Source organism: Jaculus jaculus, chromosome 7, assembly GCF_020740685.1.
Source record: "Jaculus jaculus isolate mJacJac1 chromosome 7, mJacJac1.mat.Y.cur, whole genome shotgun sequence".
Classification (NCBI taxonomy): Eukaryota; Metazoa; Chordata; class Mammalia; order Rodentia; family Dipodidae; genus Jaculus; species Jaculus jaculus.
The window spans coordinates 91617975-91624061 of record NC_059108.1 but is presented as its reverse complement, the minus strand read 5'-3'; positions in this window follow the sequence as shown (position 1 = coordinate 91624061).

The window sequence follows — 6087 nt, the reverse complement described above, 5'->3', positions numbered from 1 at the left end:
ATTTGTTTTATATGGATTTTTATTCACTTTTCAAACATACTAAAGTGTGCCCCTCAGCTGCTGAGCAAGCGTTTGTAGCTTGTACAATGGCAGAATGGGCCCGAAGCTTAGTGTTGTGACCCATTTTGAAAATAAAATATCTTGAAATAAAAAAAAAAAAAATTAAACCTTGCAGTAATATCTATTTAAAAAGTTGCCGGGCATGGTGGCGCATGCCTTTAATCCCAGCACTCAGGAGGCAGAGGTAGGAGGATTGCCATGAGTTCGAGGCCACCCTGAGATGATAGAGTTAATTCCAGGTCAGCCTGGGCTAGACTGAGACCTTACCTCGAAAAGACCAAAACTAAAAAAAAAAAAAAAAAAAAAAAGTCAACACTTTGCTAGAATCAGTACCCAAACATAACTGAAGTTTCTTTCACAGACATGTTTACTCATTCTTGCAAAGATCCCATTGATACAGACTAGGCACAAGATAGCCTTTTTCTGGCCCCCAGAAACATGGATGTCACCTTGCCTATCTAGCAAAAGTAGAACCCATGTCTGATCCACTCTGACCCAAGATGGCTACACACAACAGCTCTTTAGGATACAACAGCTTCCTGCTTCTTTCTCAGCTTTTCCGGGGTTATATGTAAGCTAGCCCTTCCTGAGTCAGGTTCTGAGTCTTGTGACCAGGCTCATTCTACTTGGGTGGTTCCAACTGGGAAAGGGGGAAAACTTCTTTGGGTTTGGGCCTTCCTACTTGCCTTCCCTCTGTATCCTAACCCACCCTAAAATAAATCTCACAATTCATAATTTTCCCTTCTCCTAGTCAACACTTTCAATTCTTTGATAACTTGGACAAAAACCCAGAGTTGGGTTCACTGGCCTGGATGTCTCATGCCACCTTATGAAATCTAATCCCTAACCCCCAGTACTCTAACCCTGCATCACCGTAAGTGAGGTAAATATAACTATTAATTTGAAAAGATAATCCATACACAGAAATATTCAACGTATATACAGGGCTGGAGAGATGGCTTAGATATTAAGGCACATGCCTGAGAAACCTAAGGACCTATGTTTGACTCTCCAGATCCTACATAAGCCAGGTGCACAAAGGTGAGGCAAGTGTAAGGTGGTACAAGCATCTGGAGTTAAACTGTAGTGTCTGAGGCCCTGGCATGCCAATTCTCTCTCTCTCTCTCTCTCTCCCTTGCTCTCTCTAAAACATATACACATATATATAATACAAATGGACCAAAAAATTTACAACCTTCAAAAATAATGTATGATAATTTTAAGACATAAGAACTTCATTATCAGTTCTTAATAATCATTCACAGCCATTGTTTTAGCATATACTTCAATCTGTAGTAGAGCAGGTCACAATAATTTAAAGTCCTTAATTGGCATATAAATTAGCCATAATGAATGGCAAGTGGTAGATTCTTATAAATATGCACCACGAGGACAGTGTACATTTTAATACAGATATTTAAACAAAACTTGAACAGTTACTCAGCTAGAGTGTTACAAGTTTGTGGCAATAATATAGGAGCCAGCCAGGGTTGGTGGTACATGCCTTTAATCCCAGGCCTCAGGAGGAAGAGGTAAGAGGATCACTATTATTTCAAGGCCAGCCTGAAACTACATGGTGAATTCAGGTCAGTCTGGACCACAAGGAGACCCTACCTTGAAAAACTAATTTCTATCTAAATATCCCAATCAGTGCATTTAAAATGCAATTCTATGTTTGCCTTGGCAGCACATATACTAAAATGTAATTCTAGGACTAGAGAGATTGCTCAGTGGTTAAAGGTACTCTGCGCGCAAAGCCTGATGGCCTAGGTTCAATTCCCCAGTAAATATGTAATGTCATATGCATAGAGTAGTGCATGCAGCTGGAATTTGTTGGCAGTGACAAGAGGCCCTGGAACACCCATTTCTTTCTCTCTTCCCTCACCTCCTTGCAAATAAATGAAAATATTTTAAAAAATTAAAACTAGGACTGGAAATATGGGTTAGGGATTAAGGCACTGGCCTACAAAGCCAAAGGACCCACATAAGCCAGATGCACAAGGTAGTGAGTGCATCTGGAGTTCATTTGCACTAGCTAAAGGCCCTGGCACACCCATCCCCCCCTTCTCTCTCTCAAATAAATAAAAGATATTCTTTAAAAACTTTAAAAGGGGCTGGAGATATGACTTAAGGGTTAAGGCACTTGTCTATAATGCCTAAGGACCCAGGTTCGATTCCCTAGCACCCATGTAAGCCAGATGTACATGGTGACACATGAATCTGGAGTTCATTTACAGTGGCTAGAGGCCCTGGTGCATCCATTCTATCTCTCTTTATCTGCCTCTTTCTCTCTCTCAAATAAATAAAATATTTTTTAAAAACAAACAAACAAAATAGCCAGGCATGGTGGTGCATACCTTGAATTCTAGCACTCAGGAGGCAAAGGTAGAAGGGTCACCATGAATTCAAAGCCACTCTGAGACTACATAATGAATTCCAAGTCAGCCTGGACTAAAGGGAGAACTCACCTTGCAAAAAAAAAAAAAAGAAAGAAAGAAAGAATTAATTAATTCTATAAACACTGACTGCCTGAAACATTTTTTATATTATTTTAAATAAGTGATACTGAAATTTCTTGGTCTCAAGATCCTGTTAGCCTCTTAAAAATTATGAAAAAAAATTATGAAAGGCCTCAAAAAGGTTTTGTTGGGCTAGATAGATGGCTTAGCAGTTACGGTGTTTGCTTGCAAAGTCAAAGGACCCAGCTTCAGTTCTCCAGGACCCACATAAGCCAGATGCACAGGGAGGTGCATGCATCTGGGGTTTGTTTACAGTGGCTGGATGCACTGGTACACCAATTTTTCTCTCTCTCTACCTCTCTCTCTGCCTCTTTCTCTCTCTCTCTCTCTCTCTCTCTCTCTCTCTCTCTCTCTCAAATAAATAAAAATATTTTTTAAAAAAGGTTTTGTTTATTTAAGATTTATCAATCAGTCACTACTATATTGGAACATAAAACAAAATATCTAGATATATATTTGCTTAACTATTTATTAAAAACTATAATATAGGCCAGGCATGGTGGTACAAGCCTTTAACCCCAGCACTCAGGAGCCAGAGGTAGGAGGATTGCCATGAGTTCAAGGCCACCCTGAGACTACAAAGTGAATTCCAGGTCAGCCTGGGCCGAAGTGAGACCCTACCTTGGGGAAAAAAAAAAAAAAAACTATAATATACTCATTGCACATTAACAGCAGAACAATGACACACTTCACATAGCCTCTGGTGGGGAAAGTCTGAGTGTGATAAAGATAGCATTGCCCTTGCAGACTAAAGAAAACCACTGCTCTAAATCTTTCTCTTAAGAAAAGTTGGATTCTGGGCTGGAGAGATGGCTTAGTGGTTAAGCGTTTGCCTGCGAAGCCTAAGGACCCTGGTTCAAGGCTCAATTCCCCAGGACCCACATTAGCCAGATGCACTAGGGGGCACATGCATCTGGAATTCGTCTGCAGTGGCTGGAAGCCCTGGCATGCCCATTTTCTCTCTCTCTCTCTCTCTGCCTCTTTCTCTGTCTGTAACTCTCAAATAAATAAATAAAAATAAACCAAAAAGAAATTTTAAAAAAAAAAGAAAAGTTGGATTCATCTATTAAAAATAAAACACAGTTTTCAGAGAAAATTTGGTTTCATTACTATTAAGTAACCAAGCCATTCTTAGGGTTTGTGCAAGTAGCCCAGATCAATGAACAAACAAGGGCCATAACTCCCAACCTCACTGACCCTGTATGGGTACATTCATAGGTAGGAGTAATGTGCATGACACACAAATGGATTTCAGCAATGGATCAGCTGTTACAATGCTGGGTTTTAAAATAAATTTAGGGCTGGAGAGATGGCTTAGTGGTTAAGCACTTGCCTGTGAAGCCTAAGGACCCCAGTTCGAGGATTAATTCCTCAGGACCCACGGTTAGCCAGATGCACAAGGGGGCGCACACATCTGGAGTTCGTTTGCAATGGCTGGAGGCCCTGGTGCACCCGTTCTCTCGCTCTATCTGCCTCTTTCTCTCTCTGTCTGTTGCTCTCAAATAAATAAATAAAAGTAAACAAAAAAAATTTTTTAATTCAATTTAATGATTTCCTGATGATTGTTGGATTCATTAGTTAATTGCCTATCAATATTGTAATTGTAAGAGTGATAAACTGTGCTTTTGTCCATTGTGTTGTTGAACATATTTTCCATTTGCTAAACTTCCTAAGGAAAATAAAGTCAAGCCTTGAGCTGGATTTCACCGACAAATTAGTACTTTTGCAATTCGGAAGAGATGGTTCAGTAGGTAAAAGTACATACTGCATAAGCAGGAGGGCCTGAGTTCAATCCCTAGCTCCCATCTAAGAAGCCAGGCATGGTCCCACATGCCTGTAATTTCAGCCCTCTGGCAGACAAGAGGATTGTTGGGGCTAGCTGTCAGCCGGTCCTACAAAAAAAGCAGGCTTCCAGGTTCAGTGAGACTCTGCCTAAGGGAAAGAATAGCAGAGGACGACTTCTGATATATTCTGGTCTCCACATATGTGTATACTCATACACTCATGGACACACACGTGTGCATACTACACACACACCACATACTGATGCAGGACTTTGGGGTCCAGAGGAGGATTAAATTCCATGAAGATGTTGGAGATGCCAGTCCCATGGACCCCAACTTGAAAATGCAGGCTCAGAAATGGGAAATTCTTTATATTACATTTATATCTTTAATATATATTTATATTCTAGAGTTTATTTTAGGGAGAGTTAGGAATGCAGAGGGAAGGCTAGCTAGGAAACCCAAGCCAAAAAGAGGTTCTTCTGCTTCCTTGTTAGCTGAGAAAAGTCTGGGCACACACCTACTCACACATGTGGAAAGCAAAGCAGAAGAGTCCAGACAAGATCCCCTCACACAGGAGTCAGAGAAGATTAAGAGATGGTCAAGGACTCAGAGCTTAAAAAGATCACACATGTAGCAAAGCAAGAAAGCATCCAAAAAACAAGACCAGAAAGAGTCCAAACAAAAAGAAATCCTTCCCAGTTTTACCCAAGGAAGAGACAGACAGAGAGTGGATCCAGAGGAAAAAGAGGGACCAAGCGTGATTTACACACTTGATTAGGCAAAAAAGCACCCAAAACAAGGCCCACATGGAAAACAAGTAAGAAAACAACCAGGCAAAAAGAAATCCCCAGCCAGGCAGAGCAGGTGGTGAGCTTAGCAAAGCAAGGATCAGGAAGGTCAGGGACCAGGAGAACACAGAGAGACTTACACACACATGTTGGGGCCCATTTCTGATTAAACATTCACTTAAGATGAGCCTCATCATTAGACTCAGCTGTGCAAGGGAGAGACCCAATTGGCTGGTGGACTCAAGAGGCCAATTTAGGAGGGGCCAGCCCACCCAGGTATGCTAAGCTTAAAGAAGCAGGAAGTTGGGACTAGAGAGTATTGCTTGTAGCCATCTGGGGTGAGACTGGACCAGACCATGGTTCTACTCCTGACAGGACAGGCAAGATGGTATCTCTTTGGTTCTCTGTCCCTGGATGACTGCCTATAAAAACTGATCTTTCTCCTAGTCTTCAATATTATGCACAGACTAAATGATTATAAATGTATTTATGTAATACAATATATTTGTGTGTACATGTATGAACAATATAAAAATAAACGTATTTTCACTAATGTCCTAGACTCCTTAATTGGCCATATTCATTTCCTTTTCTCTAATTAGAATCAAAATGTGAATAGTTTTAGCTCAATGAATTCCAATACAAGGTTACAACTATAGTTAATAATAATTCTTACATCTACACAGTGAACTTCTTCTATCCACCATCAATCCCTCAACCCCATACTTTAACAAAACCCTAAGGGTCATGATCAATACAATCTGAATGGGCTCAAATTGATTAAAATCCAAGGGAAAAACAACTGAATTACCAACTACATGAAGTACTCATTCTTTTGCTCAAATCTAAGCATTTTAAGAGCAGAAACCCTTGTCTATTAATTGATGAATTCTAGGTGCTACCACAGACCTAATACTTGGTAGCATGCAATAA